We start from the raw sequence: 13,330 nt of genomic DNA, 5'->3' as shown, positions 1-13,330 counted from the left end.
GAAAGAAAGAAAGAAAGAAAGAAAGAAAGAAAGAAAGAAAGAAAGAAGCTTACCTCAGTTTACCGAACCAGGTATGTTACTTTTAACACATCAAAACACCTTCTCATAGGGTGGAGATCAGAAAACTGGATGGAATTATTTTTGATCAGCTATTTTATGAACATGCATTGTAGTTTAGTCACTCTTGATATGATGAGATTACCAATATCAGTGTGCCAAGTCCCTGTTTAAGAATAAGGCCAGTAGAGCCTACAACACTCTCTGAAGCATTTCAGGATGAATTACAGGCTGCAAGTATCCTTTTAACCTCTTCTGTGAAAACCCATGTGAATGCAGCAAGAGCAGCAACCACCGCCTGAAAGAACCCGACACGTGACACACCCAACTTTCTACTAGTCTTCATAAATTACATTTACTCATGACCTCATTTATTTAGCCTCTATCTCTCTGTACCTCTGTCTCTGTGTCTTTCTTTCTGTGTCTGTGACTGTCTGTCTGTCTCAATGTCTGTCTCCCTCTGTGTGTGTGTGTGTGTGTGTGTGTGTGTGTGTGTGTGTGTGTATCTGAGTGTATCTCTGTGTGTTAGGGTATGTATCCATGTATGACATGCATGTGTAGGTCAGAGGACAACTTGTAGAAGTTGGTTCTCTCCTTTCACCATGTGGGTCCCAGGGATCAAACTCATGTCATAAGCCTTGGCAGCAAGCTGAGCCACCTCAGCAACCACCCCCCCCCCCCAGCCACAGGCTCAAAGAAAGGAGCTCTGACTATATTCCAAGGAAAGAAAATCTCATCTCAATCCTGGATTTCTCTTCATATGTACTTCCATAAAATTTGTAAATCCCATTTACAAAATGCAAACCTAGCTTGTGTTTGTGAGTTGTATTAACAATATGGGAGGAGGAGGCTGGCTGTCCCTAACAGGAGTTCCAGGTTCCTGTGTCCCCTAAGGAAGAACTGAGCAGAGACATACAAAAGCTGACAAAAGCAAGAGCTGTTTATGAACTTAGAACATACTTCTGAGGGGGGGAGGAAGAGCAGGCTAGAGGGGAAAAGGAAAGCAGAGCTAAACAGCCCAATGGGCCTGCTACAGAAAGAAAGGGGATTTTGTGTAATGTTGGAATGATTTCAGGAGTCATTTAGAAGTGATGAGTTTGAGGCATCTTTTCATAGCATGGGCTCTTCTGTGCATGCTCTGCCTGTTCCGTGTGATACACAGAACACCTTATATTATGTATTCCTAGTACACATCTGAATTCTCCACCCAGGGCGAACTCTTTGGTAATGGAATGAGCCATAGGTGACTTTCAGGCTATCTCTGTGCCTGTACGAGCGGCATAAGCCAGTTTTGTGATCTAAGCTGGAGTTTTCAACTTTCCTCATTGCCAACTGATTTTTCTCATATGCTGACTCTGCAGGCCTCTCTCCCCACCTTATTCCCCTGCCTCCTCAGTAAGACCCAAACCTAAAATGGAGGATTTAATTTGATCCCCATTCTCCTTAGAAGGTAGGTAAAGAGGAATTTTCTCAACATCTGCCACTGAAGCCCCACTGGTGAACAAGTACACAACTCAGCCCAAGGATGGTGCCTGGAGCCCCCATGACACTTGGCAATATGAGTTAGAATTGAAGGTCCACCATTTGCTGGTGGCCTTGAAACACATTGATGAATCTTCCAGGGGAAAGTTAGTGAATTTACAAGAGGACCCCGTTACTTTCCTGCTGCCTCTCAATGAAGCACCCAGCCTCCTTTCCTGCCAGGGAAACTAAGAGCCACACTTCCCATTGCCCCCTATTAGACAGCGATGATCAGAGGGGAGCAGGGCCGATGTCTTCAGGCTCGTGGGAGCATCTCTACAGGTAGGTACCTCCCTCTAACTCCAGATCTTGTAGCAGATTCCTCACATAGCGTTCCCGGACTCGGTAACCTAACGGCCTCCCTTCTGCTCCCCAACACCTGGAAGTGAGACGGAACCTGAGGACTAATGTCAGATATGACCTCTCCTTCTTGAGAGATCTTCTGACCACCCCCTCCCAATTTTTCCATTGTCTGACTCTAAAGCAAGCCCAGTGAACACTTCTGCTTTGTTTTGTTGTTTTTGTTGAGACAGGGTCATTCTAGACAGTCCTCGCATGTAAACCAGACTGATCTTACACGCAGAGATCCACCAGGCTCTACCTCCTGAGTGCTGGGGTTAGAGGTGTACACTGCCTCACCCAGCCACTTGATTGAAGTATCTAGAGTGGACTTGACTTTTTTCCTAGATGCACCAGACTGATACACAATGAGGCTATCACAAGGAATTCTACATAGTCACTATGTGAACATCAAAATGATTAGAAGAATGGCCAGTGTTGTAAGCTGGGAATGAAATACCCCACCCACCCATGGTCCTACCAAGATCCACATGCTAGGTGAGATAGCTATATGAAAACTGTCTCCACTCACAGGTTGCTTCCAAATATCAAGAAATTTTACGGCTTTCTTAATGATGCACGTGCCAATTTAATGTGATTTCTAAAATAGGGATGATAAAAATACTGACCTACCTCATAGAACTGGTTGGAACAACTAATTATCTCTCATAAAAACACTTCAACCTCCTAAAGTACCTCATAAAGGTTTATTATGAGTAGTAATCCTAATAGTTAACGTATAATGTGGTATCAAACGCGGGCCTGCTCCACAGGCTGATGGTGTTTTAAATTCTCTTTACGATTGCACAGTTGTTTAGCAGTTAGTAAGCTGAAAGCTCTTCACAGCTGTAAATTAATCAATCCCCATGGCACTCACTCCTGAGAGATAGGTCAGTATTATTTTCTATTACTATGGCAACAAATCTTATGTAAATGTCCAATGATGGAAGTTGGAGCTGAGAAGCAAGAAAGGTTAAGTGGCTTCTTCAAGACCACACATCAAGTAGGTGGCAGGGTCAACTTTAAAATGCGGAAGAGCTGACCCCAAGGGGCACTCCGATCCACCTGGCCAACACTGAGGAGATCACTGACATTCATTTGCTTAGAAATGCGTGGAAACTGAAAACACCAATATAGTTTCCATCTGAGAGGAAGAACACTTATAATTTGTAGGCAGATAATTAATGACTATATTTTGTTGGTCCATGGCCAAGAGGCGGCAGCAGTCGAGGAAGTACAAATTCTGAAGTCAGACTGTTCACATTCGTCCTCAGCCATCTTCTGCCACCTCCTTGCTGGGTGACCTCAGGCTAGTTACAGCTGTTCAGATCCAAAGCTTCAGACCCTAAGCAGTAAGATGGAGCCAGAAAGAAGACCTACTTCATATAGTTATTCTGTGGAATTAACATGGACACACACAGCAGAGCCAAGTAGCTGATAAGCATTCTCAACAAGCAACGTTGTTAGATCCTATAGAACAGGAAATGTTACATAAAGTCCTGAGATACCTAAGACGCAAGCTATACTTTTCAATATAACAGGCCTATCAAATAATAACTTTCCAAGTCAGAATGGGGGTAGGTGGCTATGGGTGTTAAAGCAGGGCCACAAGCGTTTTCAAAGGAAAGGATGTGATGCCTTAGGCCTCCATTAGAGCTTTTCTGTTTGTTCTCTCTTTCATTTGTCCTTGAGTTTCTGTTTTCATGTAATTAATTTTATTTATACCTTTGCAAAGAGAAAAAAAACAAGTAAATCGTCAGTAAAAGCACTAGAGAGTATCACTGGGGCTCAGAGGTCTTTTCTTGCTGGTGGCCTTAGAGCAAGTTCTATAAACTTCCTGAACATCCAGGAGAAAGTTGGTGAATTTACAAGAGAGCCCAGTTACCTTCCTGCTGTCTCAGAGCGAGTATCCAGCCTCCTTTCCTGCCATGTGCAGCTAGCCCAGGGAAACTAAGAGCCACACTTCCCAGAACCCCTCACTGCTGACTGTCTATTAGACAGTGAAGATCAGAGGGGGGCAGGGCCATGTCTTCAGGCTCACGGAAGCACCTCCACAGTGGGTACCTCTGTCTAACTCTAGGTCTCATACAAGTTTCTCTGCATGGTGTTCCTGGGCCCAATAACCTGACAGCCTTCTGTTTGCACCCCTCCTACAGCCTGGGAATGTTGAGGCAAGAAGTGTTACCAGAATTTGGTCTTTAGATATTTAAAAATAAGACAGGCTTTCACCAGTAGCGCACATCTTTATCCCAGCAGAGAGGCAAGCAGAACTCTATGAGTTCAAGGCCAGCCAAGTCTCACGGTAAGTGCCAGTGCCAGGCCAGCCAAGCCTACATAGTGAAACCCTGTTTCAAAAAATAAAATAAAATAAAAAACAACAACAACAAAATAAAACAAAAAAAAAAAATAAGTCGGACTTTAAAACCTCAAGATGGCTGTGAGAGCTGGTAGGATGATCAGGATGGTGGGTCCCTCCTGAAGAAGTATGGACAGGTAGAAGCAAAAGGATGTCAGACACCTTCCCCCCACCCCACCCCGCAAAAAATACAGCTGGGAGGGGAGGTTTACTGAACACCTGCCATGGTCCGAAAACATTGCTGTCTTAACTCAACAGAGGCCAGGTAAGTGGCGAATGACCCAGCTGTGAGTCAGGTCCACTCACCTATTCCAATTTTCAAACAATAGGAAGTCTCTTGGTTTGGAATTGGCAGATTTTCCAGGTGTGTGTGTGTGTGTGTGTGTGTGTGTGTGTGTGTGTGTGTGTGTGTTGCAAACCGGCATCATCAAGTGATCAGAAGTTAACTTTACATTCCTGATTTTGGTAATGGGTACTGTGCTTATGAAGTCTTATTCTTAGATGCACATACTGAAGAACATCCAGAGGTAAGGATTTACCCTCAAATTGTCAGGGGAGAAAAAAGAGAAAGAAAGAACGACAGAGCAAATGAAGGAAACCCTGACCAATTGCTGCATACAGGTTCATGTGAATATTTATACCTTTCTTGCCACTTTTCCATAAGTTTTAAATTTTACCAAAATAAAGAAAAAATTGTAAATAACAATTCCCAGAAGTAACTCCTTAGAAACTAAAATGGAGGCAAGACTGGCATTTTGAAGTCTCTAAGTGATTCTATGTGCATCTATCTAGTGTTGACAGCCACTGGACTAGTCAATCCGAGGGACTTGGTGGTTGGACGAAGGTGACATGAAGAGACACTGTGATAGGCCCAAAGGTGGTACCATGAGATGTTCAAAACTGAGGAAGGGGCAATACAAACACTCAATCCATTGCACTGATGAGTGAGAGGTTCCAAAACATTTCTGCTAGGTGGAACATGGGTGGGATCGTAGTAGACAGAGCAAAGACACAGAACCACAACCCAAAACCCAGTTGAGGGAGTTGCAGGAAGTAGAATCTTGGCTCTCTAGCTACAAGAAAGGGAGATGTGAAGACACTGGGTTGTCTGGAGGAGTCTTGGCATGTCTGCACACACACAGCGATGTATCAGGGAGTACCCTATCTCTCCCTCCTGCTGTATGCAGCCTAGGCATTTATCCCCACCAAAAACTCCAGAGGCTTCTTTATGGAAGGGGAACAGACTTTGGCCTGTAACAAGCAAAGGCTCTGTGTTAGATGCTGTTGGCCAGAGATATGTCATCATTGTGGCCTAAGGAAGAACTCCAGTATACTCACCCAAAAGCTAGGCAACCAGGAGTACACCCCAAGCTTCTTGCTCACAACCAAGCACAAAGCCTTCTTTCTAAGACAGGGGAAGTGCAGAGCATTTGCTTTTAAAGTTCCTATCTTATTGTTTTTATGTGTATGGGTGTTTTATCATCATATATGTCTATACTCCACATGCATGCCTGATACCCAAGGAGGCCAAAAAGGGCATCAAATCTTCCACAATTAGTTGCAGATGATTGTAAGCCACCGTGTGGATGCTAGAAATGGAACCTGGGTTCTCTGGAAGAGCTGCCAGTATTATTTAATACTGACCCATCTCTCCAGCCCCTCCTGCCTTTGCTTTTAAATGTGACTGAAGAGCATAAGTCTACTAGAACCCAGCAGGGAAAATCAACAGAAAGAGCAATCAAAAGATGTTGAGAGATTCATGAGTGAAGTATTCTAGAATTTAAGCAATTGTTGAAAAATGGGAGCAAAGAACAATTTTTACACTGAAGCTATGATTTTATCTTGAGTAGTCTTTTCTTATAGAAGGAAATGTAGTAACCTCACACACTATTCAGCTTCACAGTGAACAATATGAACAGCTATAGTGTAACCTGGGTTTGTTTGGTTTCAACCTATAGCAAAAGCTCTAAAAAGTCCATTTCCTGAGGTTTGAGAACTGACTAAAATGTTAATTATTGTTAGACACACTGGTACACAATTATAATCTCCACAGTGAGGAGACTCGGGCAGGTCAGGTTCAAGGGTTTGAAGGTAGCCTGTGCCGCAGAGCAAGACCTTATTTCCAAAGAGGAAAAAAAAGAAGAGAAGGAGGAAGGAAAGGAAGAAGGATGGAAGAAAGGGAGGGAGGGTGGAAGGAAGGAAAAAAGGAAAGAGGAAGAGAAAAGAATTTGGTAGATAATTATCTTGACAATGTGAAGTTGAATCATGGCTGGGACACAAAAGAATTTGCAGGAGAGAAGTCATGTAGAAATATATAAAAGGAATAAAACAAAACTAGACAGAAATTATGTAATCACAACATTACATAATGAAATATTTAAAAAAAAATAATGTAAGGACAAAATACTGTAGAAATAAAGTTGCCAAGCCTTTGTCTTTCACAACTGAGAGTCAACATCTAATATTGTTTAAAGTTCAAAATACATCAAGAAATTGAAGGCCATCGATTACAGTTATGAGGGTGTGGTGGTTGATATCGATTGCTAAATTGATTTGCATTTAGAAGCAACTGAGAGCCAATCGTTTAAAGAGGCAGCTCTGCTAGGACATGTTCAGGAAGGCTTAACTGAGAAGATAAAACCTTCCCAAGAAGTTGGTGGTATCTTTGGGTATCACCCCAGAGACAAAGAGATCAAAGGGTACAGTAGTGCTTGCTGCTTGCCTGCCTTTGCTTCTTGCTAATGAGTGCCTCTATTCTATTGCTGCTGCTGCTGATGATGATGATGATGGTGATGACGCCACTGATATCCTTCATTGACATCAGAACCCAGCTTTTTCAGTCTGCCAGTGTGGACTGAAGACCTCTCCAAGAATCTTCTAGGTCTTAAGTGCCAGTTTGGAACTGCAGAGACATCTAGCTTCACACACAAAGCAACTATCAGGTCTGTGGCCTCTCCTGAGTGCAGACATCCAAAATAGGACTACCCAGATAATAGTTACATAAAGTATAACCTACTAAGTCTCCTTTCATAATGTATGTTCATTCTGTTAGTCCTGTTCCTCTAGCATTCCTTGACTAATAGAGAAGACAACAGTTAGAAGCCTGGACATACAGTTGCCCTGGAGGTTGGGGCTCGGATGAGAATGGGTGGAAGGCCTACGCTTTTCATATTACCTTCAGTGTCACTCTGCTTGTTACCACGTGCACACATTTCTACAGGGAGTGTAAGTTGTGAAAGTGAGAAAGCGTTAGAAACTAAGACGGTCCTCAGCAGTTGGCAGTCTGATACTATTTTCTAGATGACTCAATATCACATCTTACCTCGGGACTATTACTTAAGGCCTAATTGTGGTGATACCTAAGACCTTTGGAGAATCTGATAGACAGTCACTGTGTCCTTCCGTTAATAAAGGGAGTATAGGAATGGAGAAAGAGGAGGAGGAGGAAGAGGAGACGACAATGACAAGAGGAGCTCCAAGCAGAGAGTCAAATTGCTGTCAGATCAGAAAGCAGCCTCTGTATCCTCCTGGAGGGTTCCCAATAAGAGGTAGAGCTTTGGGGAACAGCAAAAGCCCAGAGAGGCTGTGCAAAGCTGCACCCACAGAGAGCAACAAACTCCTGAAATGCTGTGAGTCATGAGCGCTGGCTCCTTCCAAAACAGGCTTCTCCTGGTTAATAGGCTTCTCCTGGTACTTTCCAGCTCCATTGTCATCCCCTTTATACACACATAGGATGTCTGTCTTTCCAATCCCTGCAATTGAGAAGCCTCCCTTTTGTCTGTTGTAGGTGGAACCTAGTATTCATAATTGACAACAATACCTGTTCAAGTTTGCTTTCTATTGCTGTGATAATGACCATGACCCAAAGCAATTAGGGGAGGGAGGATCGATTACGTTCCTACAGATTAGAGTTCACTATTAAGCAAAACATTAGTGTTCTGGGGGTTGGGTAAAGAATCAGTGCAGGTACCAAAGGCAAGAACCTGGATGAAGTAAAAACAGTGGAGGAATTCTGCCTACTGGCCCGCTCACCGCAGATTGCTCAGTTTGCTTTCTTACACAATGCAGGATCACCTTCCCAGGCTGGCACCATTCACAGTGGACTGGGCCTTCCCACATCAATCTTTAATCGAGACTTTCCTACAGACCAAAACCAGGGAGACATTTTCTCAATTGAAGCTTCCTCTTCCCAGATGACCTAGTTCATATCAAGTCAAAACAAACAAACAAAAACAAACAACAACAGAACACACAAAGAGAACAATAGGAGCATGTTTTCCCAGCAACCGTCCTAACCCCTCCTACCCAACCCTATCTTTTTTTCTTTTTATAAGGTTGAAGCCCTGGCATGCCTCTTTCCTCTCTTTGGAAGGACTGCACAGCGCTGATCTTCTAAAAAGGAATTACACCTTCAGAGCTGTTGAAAGTAATGGCCCACTGAGATGGCTCACACCAGCAACAGAAACACTCAAAAGGCTGAGACAGGAGGATTATCATAATTTCAGTGCCAATCTGAACCACACAGTGTGTTCCAGGCTAGCTAAGCTGCAGAGTAAAACTCCGTCTCAAATAAAATAAAACAACAGAAAGATGAAATTCCAGTTTTGACTGAAACTAATTTACTTTTCTACCTTGATCAGATTATAAGGAGAGAAACCTAAGACACTCTACCTGTCCGTTTTGTAACATTTTTGTGACTGTTGGGACCTTATTTGATTCCAGGCAGTTTTTAGTTTCTGGGGCAAGGGCCTGGAGTAGTGAGAACTGGGAACTGAGGCAGTATTGCTGCCCTCTGTTCCGGGCGATACCCTGCTCCTTAGCAAGTAGAACATTCCCACAGGCAAGCATTCATAACCCATAGGTCTGACAATACCTGACTTGGCCTCTATTGCAGAGAAAGCCAGGCCCTAGTGGAAGCACTCAGAAGCACTTGACATTCTCTAGAGAAGGGAGGTCACTTTGCTGGGCCTGCCCCTGCTTCTATACCCTCCCTCCCCAACCCTCTCCTTACAGATTCTGCTGGATGGCTTCTTCCAATTATTTCAGTATCTACATCAAGGCCATTTGTTTTCCCTATTTTAGCAGACTTCTTTCAAGCCTGGGTCAAGGCCTCTGCTCTCAGAGGAAGCATGTCAACACCGCAGCCCCCCTCACCCCCTTCGCCCCCACATCATAGCAACCACTCACAGCATGTGTTTACTGGAGAGCCCCAGGCAGCCAACATGCTCAGACAAGCCGAACAGAAAAAAATTCTACTGTGTATAAGAGAATGGAGTTTTTGGCATGCCCTATGGCCCTAAAAATAGCAACGGTTTTGCTAGGAAGATAACTTTGCCTCCAAAGCTTTGTTTGAAACACAAACCACACCTGACTTAACTGTCTCTTCTCCCTTGTTTGTGAAAGAACTCGGAGGACAGGACTCTCCCGAGGTGTCAAAGCGGGAGCAGACCTATCCCTCACTCTTTCTGTGGCTTCTTTCAATTTGACAGTGCAGACTGAATCAAAAGGAACACTTCCAAGGTAATAATGAAGAAACCTAGAGTCAAGTAGCGGAAAGCGATTGAATCGCCCGCTTTACCCATTCCCTCAGTGTCACGGGACTGCTCTCCAGAGCATCCTCGTAATCGCACCACAGCATTATTTATTATGTACAATTGCCTCATTCTCTTCTGAAGCCAGGCTTTGTTTAAAAGTCCATTCAAGACCAGCTGTACTTCAACTAAGGGTCACTTGAAGCATCCGTCTAATCTGCTGTATGTCAAATGTCATTATGCTGGGAGCCCCAAACCAGCAAATGAAAGGAATATATTCACCTGCGCTCAAAGATGCTACACAGTGTCTCTTACCAGAACCTTAATATCCACAGGATGTGTCACAGAGAAAAAGAGGCCAGTCCCACGGCTTGCTCTGCTGTCTGATGGGTGACACTCATCTCTGCTGTGTGAGTATTTATGCACACTTTGTAGGAGTCTTGCTAATTGTAATTGTGATTGCTTACTACAGTTTCCAAGGCAACAGTTGTCACTGCAGTGCTTCACCGCCAACTCAATTTCCATTCTTCTGTTGATATAACAAATATTATGTGACATTTTAACTGAAAATGTCTGTAAATGGGCGTCTGAATGTGGTGTGTTTCTTTAAAAGGGAAGGAAAACAATTATTAGCTTTTCATTATTCATCTCAGTGGTGTGTTTGATTGGTAATTACTTCAATTTTATATTTAGGAAAGAAATGCACTGGGGTCCCATGAGGTCTTCGATCTGGATGTCCCGGATCCCGGTCCTGCTTTCCTCCCAATGTCCCAAATGTTTGATTCAGTGTCAGGAGCTTGTCAGCAGACTGTCCCGCATCAAAAGTACTGCCCGTGGCTGTCACTGCCTAGCCCTTCTGTTCTCAAAGAGCTCCTTTCATTTACAAGCCGTGTGGTCTGAGAGAGACCAGATAAAGCAGGTGTCCTTCGCTGCAACTACTCGTGTACCTCTGGAAAGCTTCAGAATCCCAACAGATAATGAATCAGAAATGCCAGCAGAGCATTGTCATCTAGTACAAACTGGAATCGGAAAACGCTTCTTAAGCCAGCAGTGTTTATCTCTAGTCAAGGACCCTGAAGTGACCACACCTCTAGCCCATGCTCAGATCACTCTCTGCCTTAGTAGAAGTGCATCTAATCTGCGCAAGCGTGTGTACATTCTGTCTCTATTGCGTATGAATTTGCACACACTCTCCCACTTCTGTGAAGTCTTAATGCTAGTCCTTGCTAACCTGTGCCATGTTTGTTCACCAGAACATCTCAACCCTATCCCTTTTTCAGGCTGGAGTTCTAACCTCAAGACCACCTTGCTTTCATCTGGCTCTCAGATCCTTCTGGCTGGAGTTGCTAACCCAGGATGCAGAGTTGCTCACACCTCGGCATTCAGAATCATGATCCCTGCCCAAGATGCTCCCATGCTTACCTGCTGTAGCAAGCTGTTCCTCCTTCCCCTTCAGTTCTCCTTTCTTTATTCCATTTTGTAATCTTGTGGAAGTCTCTCACTTTCTCCGAATCCTCCAATAAGATGTGCTGACTATTCAATAAACAACAGATTCAGCGAATGTCTACAAGCACTCCTAGTGGGTGTTCAAACAGTTCAAAGAATAAACAGTTTGAGCAGCTTCAAACCTCAAAAAGGTTCTCTTGCACTTCCATAATAGGACATTATAAAACAATGTTGAAAGCAGGGATTCACAGAAAAGCCCGGAACCTCCTGTAGGGTTTCATTAAAAATGCAGATTACTGGAAAAAAAAAAAAACTGAACCAGTTCTATTAACGTATTTAAAAATCATTGTTAGATTTATTAGGTGTGATGTTCTCAGCATGGTTAAGCTTTGTAAAAGACTCCTTTATTCTCTTTCATTTCACAGCCCAGACTGAAATCTTTGTTTAAAAGTCTTTGTTTGGAATTTTCTCTTAAATAACCCCTATTGTGAAGAGACTGAGTGACAGAACTTGTAATAGACCTGTGGATGAGTTAAAGCAGGGCAATGGAACATAGGAGTTGATGGTACTACATTCCCTGATTTTTATGCATGAACTTTTAACAATAAAGCTTATTTAAAACACATAGATAAAGAAAAACAGTAGCCATTGTTAAGGCTAGGTGAAACTATTTACTCTCTCAAAGATGAGAAACTGCTCCATAGTGAAATTTATTTTCAAAAAGTACAAATTACCATTTCAGTCTTTTTAGTAAACATTTATTAACTCCAATTTTCTTTTTTTTTTTTTTTTCTGGACCTAAACTCTATAAGCAGAGTAGACACAGATTTGTATATATACTCGTGTGTGTGTGTGTGTGTGTGTGTGTGTGTGTGTGTGTGTGTGAATCTTTAAAACCTCAAGACATAGAAACTACCCACCAATTCTTTATTAACATAATTTTAGTTTACAGTACTCAAAATCAATAAATCTACATTATAAAATGTTTTATACTTAACATATAAATACATTTTCATACAATATATTCGGATCATGGTTCCCCTCCCCCAAATTCTCTCTCTAGATCCTCCTTACCTCTTTGCTCACCCCCTCCTCTAACTCCACGTACTCTCTCTCTCTCTCTTTAGAGGGAAGAAAACAGGCATGCATACTGCGGCGACTTGAATGGGTATGGCCCATGGGTACAGGTTTGAAAGCTTGGCCCATAGTGAGGGAGTGGCACTACTAGGAGGCGTGGCCTTGTTGGAGGAAGTGTGTCACTGTGGAGGTGGGCTCTGCAGTCTCATATATGCCCAAGCTACCTCTCCTGCTGCTGCCTGCCAATCAAGAACTCTCAGCTCCATCTCCGGCACCATGTCTGCCTGCACACTGCCATGACAATAATGAACTAAGGCTCTGAAACTGTAAGCCAGCCCCAACGAAATGTTTCCCCTTATAAGAGTTGCCATGGTCGTGGTGTCTCTTCACAGCAATAAAACCTTAACTATGACACAAACAAACAAAAATTTTAAATAAAAAAAAAAAAAAGGAAAAACACACACATACAACTCATAAACCATAATATACAAGCAGAGACTAGTAAGGAAAAAAAAATGCCCCAAAAATGTTCAAACAAAGCAATATGAGACAAAAAGTTTACAAGAATACCATGAAGTTAGTTTTGGGTTAGCCATCTACTTCTAGGCCCGGGCTACCATTAAGTGTAGTTAACATGCTCAGTGAGGCTCTGTCGAAGGAAACTGAATTTTCCTTTGCAAGTGGATGTCAGTGGTGCCATCTTCTTGCTTAGGAATGGGAGCTCGTATCTACTTCCCTCTCTCAGTGCTAATACCACATCTGGCCTAACCCTGTGCTGGCCCTATGCATACAGCCACAGACTCTATGTGATCATATGTTCTTCAATCCTGTTGTGTCTAAATAACTCATTCACCTTTACCCTACCCTCATCTGTGTTCCGTTAACCCACATTTAAAATGATGAATTGTGTAATGCATGTTTTTCCCCTTCATAATGTATACTCAAGTAATGCTACCATCTTGATTTTTCCACCATAATAAATGATTTTGTGGACTTTAGAAAA

At 42.9% G+C, this 13,330-nt stretch overlaps 1 long non-coding RNA gene across 1 annotated transcript in view; it reads right to left on the bottom strand.

Annotated features, from left to right (window-relative positions):
• LOC129672462 (uncharacterized) overlaps positions 1-12,729 on the bottom strand; it is a 37,476-nt gene extending 24,747 nt beyond the window's left edge. Inside the window, exons 1-2 of the long non-coding RNA XR_008719502.1 lie at positions 12,325-12,729; positions 11,227-11,337 (exon numbers count right to left, since the gene is read on the bottom strand). This is a non-coding gene — a long non-coding RNA (uncharacterized LOC129672462). The remainder of the gene's footprint in view (positions 1-11,226; positions 11,338-12,324) is intronic.
• Between the last annotated feature and the right edge of the window lie 601 nt (positions 12,730-13,330).

Source organism: Psammomys obesus, unplaced genomic scaffold, assembly GCF_907164565.1.
Source record: "Psammomys obesus unplaced genomic scaffold, mPsaObe1.curated_primary_1811, whole genome shotgun sequence".
Taxonomy (NCBI): Eukaryota; Metazoa; Chordata; class Mammalia; order Rodentia; family Muridae; genus Psammomys; species Psammomys obesus.
The sequence above is the reverse complement of the archived record's forward strand: the minus strand, read 5'-3'. Positions and strand labels throughout refer to the sequence as shown.